The 5,771-nt window shown below is 47.0% G+C and overlaps 1 long non-coding RNA gene across 1 annotated transcript; it reads left to right on the plus strand.

Annotated features, from left to right (window-relative positions):
* Positions 1 to 797: 797 nt before the first annotated feature.
* On the plus strand, positions 798 to 4,774 carry LOC115252121 (uncharacterized). The gene is made up of 3 exons (XR_003890563.1): positions 798 to 1,643; positions 1,733 to 1,935; positions 3,784 to 4,774. It is a non-coding gene; the product is annotated as an uncharacterized lncRNA (long non-coding RNA).
* The last annotated feature ends 997 nt before the right edge of the window (positions 4,775 to 5,771 follow it).

Below are 5,771 nucleotides of genomic sequence, written 5' to 3' on the forward strand. Positions count from 1 at the left end.
TGTTGAGGCTGATGTTGAGGCTGATGTTGAGGTCGAGGCTGATGTTGAGGCTGATGTTGAGGTTGAGGCTGATGTTGAGGCTGATGTTGAGGTTGAGGCTGATGTTGAGGCTGATGTTGAGGTTGAGGCTGATGTTGAGGCTGATGTTGAGGTTGAGGCTGATGTTGAGGCTGATGTTGAGGTTGAGGCTGATGTTGAGGCTGATGTTGATGTTGAGGCTGATGTTGAGGCTGATGTTGAGGCTGATGTTGAGGTTGAGGCTGATGTTGAGGCTGATGTTGAGGTTGAGGCTGATGTTGAGGCTGATGTTGATGTTGAGGCTGATGTTGAGGCTGATGCTGATGTTGAGGCTGATGTTGAGGCTGATGTTGAGGCTGATGTTGAGGCTGATGTTGATGTTGAGGCTGATGTTGATGTTGAGGCTGATGTTGAGGCTGATGTTGAGGCTGATGTTGAGGCTGATGTTGATGTTGAGGCTGATGTTGAGGCTGATGTTGAGGTTGAGGCTGATGTTGAGGCTGATGTTGAGGTTGAGGCTGATGTTGAGGCTGATGTTGATGTTGAGGCTGATGTTGAGGCTGATGTTGAGGTTGAGGCTGATGTTGAGGTTGAGGCTGATGTTGAGGCTGATGTTGAGGCTGATGTTGATGTTGAGGCTGATGTTGATGCTGATGTTGAGGCTGATGTTGATGTTGAGGCTGATGTTGAGGTTGAGGCTGATGTTGAGGCTGATGTTGAGGCTGATGTTGAGGTTGAGGCTGATGTTGAGGCTGATGTTGATGTTGAGGCTGATGTTGAGGCTGATGTTGATGTTGAGGCTGATGTTGAGGCTGATGTTGAGGTTGAGGCTGATGTTGAGGCTGATGTTGATGTTGAGGCTGATGTTGAGGCTGATGTTGAGGCTGATGTTGAGGCTACCATAATGACAATCATGATAGCCATGATGATTCTTTAGGTTAGGGCAGGAGTCAGCATAGCTTTTTTGCTGCTGCTGCACTTTCTGAAAAGGTAATTGAACTGCTCCCATCTCTTATCGTTCCTCCTTTCCAACAGCTACAGTGATGCTGATCCATTAAATACACAACAGGAAATAACGGGGAACGTTTGTGTCTTGCATCAACATGTGCGATCAAAGTTTATTTACCACCTAATACCTGTCCAGGTTTGTGGCATGTGCTCCGTCTTCACCAGCAGAGGGGGGTAGACCAGAGGAAAGCACTCAAAACACTGACTGACTGACTGACTGCTTCCACACTCAGAACGTGCACATAGATACAGAAAGTGCACGTGACACACACATAAACAGGTTTGACACAATGCTGTAAAATTATTTCAGTATTTTCATTCATTGTAAATGAATCCATATTTGATCTTACTGGCCTTGATTTAATTTGTAAGCTACAGCTGTGTGCACATGCAAACATGTGCACGTGCACACTTTTGCATGTGCACATATTGCAACGTGTCCGTCCTACATGGTCTCTCACTGCCCACTGTCACGCAGTCACTGTTCACAGTACAGTCGTTGCCACAGCAACCAGGATCAGCAACAACAACACAAAACGCTCCAGGAAGTGTGTTGAGCAAGAGATGATCTCATTTCCTGGAGGTGTTAGCCTCTGCCAGCAGGTGGCAGCAGAGAGGTGGTGAACCGCCTGCACAACATGTTCACATCAAATTCACGTCATCTGCTCACCTGTCACACCTGTGCTGAATCATCATCGTTGTCCAGGCCTTCAGTGATGTCCTCCCTCCATGGACACTCGAGCTTCCCCTCAGCCGACCCCTTTGACCGGAGGCACAGTTGTGACACCTGTGAACGCACAAAGACGAGGGTTGAAATGTAAGACGAGGGTTGAGGGACAGAACTGGGCTCCAGCCTCACACATCCCATCACCTTAACATAGACTAGTGGAGCAGCACTTCATTCCCAAGGTAATTAAAATCAGTCATTTTTTACAAAGTTCAACAAAAGTATGCTATCTGAGATTAAACTGCGTTTTCTCTGGTTCAAATACCACCAACAAGATGATGGGGAAACAAACTACTACCTGAAAATCAAAGTAAACACAATATTTGTTTTTGAGATGTGCAAGAGAAAACGATGTTGGCGCAGCTGTGACTGAAGTCAAATACTCATGAACCAAAATCAAAAAATACAGCGATAAATGTGGAAGCTAGCAGATCTGTAGCTCAGGTAGTTTGCAAAGCTGCACATCTCAGCTTCTCTCCACAGCTGCAGGACGCCTGCATGTCAGCCAAAGACCTTCTTCCTCTGACCCCCTAACCCTGACCCCAACCCTAACCTTTCTAACCCTAACCCTAACCCTGACCCCAACCCTAACCCTAACCTTTCTAACCCTAACCCCCTAACCCTGACCCCAACCCTAACCCTAACCTTCTAACCCTAACCCTAACCCTGACCCCAACCCTAACCCTTCTAACCCCAACCTTTCTAACCCTAACCCTTCTAACCCTAACCCTGACCCCAACCCTAACCCTGACCCCAACCCTAACCCTTCTAACCCTAACCCTAACCCTGACCCCAACCCTAACCCTTCTAACCCTAACCTTTCTAACCCTAACCCTAACCCTTCTAACCCTAACCTTTCTAACCCTAACCTTTCTAACCCTAACCCTTCTAACCCTAACCCTGACCCCAACCCTAACCCTTCTAACCCTAACCCTTCTAACCCTAACCCTAACCTTTCTAACCCTAACCCTAACCCTTCTAACCCTAACCCTAACCTTCTAACCCTAACCCTAACCCTTCTAACCCTAACCCTAACCCTAACCTTTCTAACCCTAACCCTTCTAACCCTAACTCTTCTAACCCTTCTAACCCTAACCCTAACCTTTCTAACCCTAACCCTCCTAACCCTAACCCTAACCCTTCTAACCCTAACCCTAACCTTTCTAACCCTAACCCTCCTAACCCTAACCCTTCTAACCCTAACTCTTCTAACCCTAACCCTTCTAACCCTAACCCTAACTCTTCTAACCCTACCCCTAACTCTTCTAACCCTACCCCTAACCTAACCCTAAGCCCCCTAACCCTAACCCTAACCCTTCTAACCCTAACTCTTCTAACCCTACCCCTAACCTAACCCTAACCCTAACCCTAACTCTTCTAACCCTAACCCTAACTCTTCTAACCCTACCCCTAACCTAACCCTAACCCTAACCCTTCTAACTCTTCTAACCCTAACCCTTCTAACCCTAACCCTAACCCTAACCTTTCTAACCCTAACCCTCCTAACCCTAACCCTAACCCTTCTAACCCTAACCCTAACCCTAACCTTTCTAACCCTAACCCTCCTACCCTAACCCTTCTAACCCTAACTCTTCTAACCCTAACCCTTCTAACCCTACCCCTAACTCTTCTAACCCTACCCCTAACTCTTCTAACCCTACCCCTAACCTAACCCTAACCCCCCCTAACCCTTCTAACTCTTCTAACCCTAACTCTTCTAACCCTACCCCTAACCTAACCCTAACCCTTCTAACCCTTCTAACCCTAACTCTTCTAACCCTAACCCTAACCCTTCTAACCCTTCTAACCCTTCTAACCCTTCTAACCCTAACCCTTCTTTCTGTGTGTCCCTCAACGTTCTGCTGCTTCAGAAGGTCTCGGGCAGACATCACAGCACCTGACAGCATCAGCCAGGTGAAATGTGATTGGATAAAACCCCATAATATACAATACTGGAAGCTGAAGTAGATGTCAAATAAAAGAACAATTTTATTGATCATAAATTTGTTGGATTGTTTCCTATGTTTAAGCCAGCAGAGAAGGCGTGTTGGCCCAGACGGATCAGGCATGAATGGAACACGTAGGGCAGAGAACGATGTGACGTATGGCCGCCATCGTTCAGCAGCACGTAGCGCTGGATTTGGTATCTTTAGATGGGAGTCAAGATAGGCCAGATGACAAATGGCAGCTGTTTCCTCCTGGGAGAGGAATCTCCCTGCAGCCATTCATAAATACACCTAGTGCACAACAAGACAGCCATGTGTGCGCGCACGTGCGTCTCTGTGTATCCACACTTGTGTGTGGGTGTGTGTTCCTGTACAGTACTTCCTTCATATTGAGTGCTGAAATACACTGTTGCTGGTATGTGCATCCTCACAGCAGGTTGGTTAACAGGTTTTGATCCACCCCAGCAGCATTTGAATGTATTAGAGTGACATAAACAACTGGTTTAAGACAGGTGGAGTCGGAGAAAACGGAGGAAACGAAGACAGAATTGAGCTAAATGAAAACAACAGGAGGATTTGGGCCTGAAACAGCCCCCGTCCCCCCTGGCTGATGGTCTTCTGCCATCCAGAGGTCTTTTCCTGGTGAACAGAAGTTTCTCTAGAGAAAAGAAAAGGTTATCAGCCAGTGGGGGGAAGCTGAGATATCTTTATAGTTTCCTTCCTGGATGTGAAACGATGCCTGTCTGGCATATTCAAAGATGTTCAACTCATAGTAACATTGTTTGTGTTTAGAGTCTTGTTCAGATGTTGCTCTTCATGTGGAATTTATTCATTTTCTTTCACTTTCAGGATGATTTTGGCTCTTTCTCATCACTTCTGTGCTGTGGGAAACCTTGGCAGTAATATTTAGTCAGTTTCTTGATCATAATGTGAGATCTTGTCGCACCTGTGGCGCCCCGCACACCTGGGGCGAATTAGCACCATAACGAGCCTTTTTAGTTCCCTGTGTTACGCTGCCTCCCCACCAGGTTGTCCTCTGCGGCTCTCATGACTCTCCAGCGTTTGCCCGCCCCGCCCGCCCTCGACCCTGCCCGCCCGCCCTCGACCCTGCCAGTCCCCGACGCTTGGATCCACGCCGCTCCCCGGTGACTCCTGTCTGCCTTCTGCTCCTGTTAATAAAGCTGTGTTCAACCGAACTCTGGTGTCGCTCTTGGGTTCTCGTCTGGTCTCTGACAAGATGATTTCATACAAGGAGAAACCAAAATGAAGAGTCCAGCCATCAGCTCAGCTCTAGTTTCCACAGGAACGTGGCTAAAACCACTGTTGCTATGAAGGTTAAGAGTATTTAGCTGCAAATGTGTGAAAGCAGCAGCAGAAAAGCCTTCAGAGCTTCCCCACAGATGCAAGACTTCTGTTCTGGGGAGTCATCCCATAATATTACTGCTGTCTGCACACTGGCTGCCAGCTCTAATTCAATTATCAACCTGTTTTTCAAAGGAGGCCACTTGGAAATTTCATGATTACAGAAACGAATATGATGCCAGAAAAGTCTCAGTCAGTGTGAGTGAGCCAAAAACAACAGTGTGTGTTTGTGTATATGTGTGTGTATAGGTGTGTGTGTGTGTGTGAGTGAGAGAGGGTGTGTGCGTGCGTACGTGATGAAGGACGTCGCAACATTAAATGAGGGACGAGCCAACACAACAACAGTGTGTAAATTTGTGTTCTGCTCTTAAATGCAGATGAATGTTGGATGATAAGAAGTTCTCCCCCCTAATTATGGGTTATTTTGACATGGAGAACCTTCATATTACCATTCACATCCCAGAATTAGAGTCCTGACGTTGGTGTTCTACAGGTGCTCTCTCCCATCTAATCCTGACGTTCAACTCTGGAAAGGCAAAGTGTTTCCATGGCAACAAAAAGAGTTTAAACATTAAGAAGTCTGATGCACGTCTTTATTTGGTGACCTAAAACGTGCACGTGTCATGTGGTTAGCTTAGATGGTTCTGCAGTGTGATGAACGGCCAAACGTGGTGGCCCTGCTGTGTTCCTCTCAGAGGAACTCGCTCTTC

Source organism: Takifugu rubripes, chromosome 13, assembly GCF_901000725.2.
Source record: "Takifugu rubripes chromosome 13, fTakRub1.2, whole genome shotgun sequence".
In the NCBI taxonomy this organism is placed as follows: domain Eukaryota; kingdom Metazoa; phylum Chordata; class Actinopteri; order Tetraodontiformes; family Tetraodontidae; genus Takifugu; species Takifugu rubripes.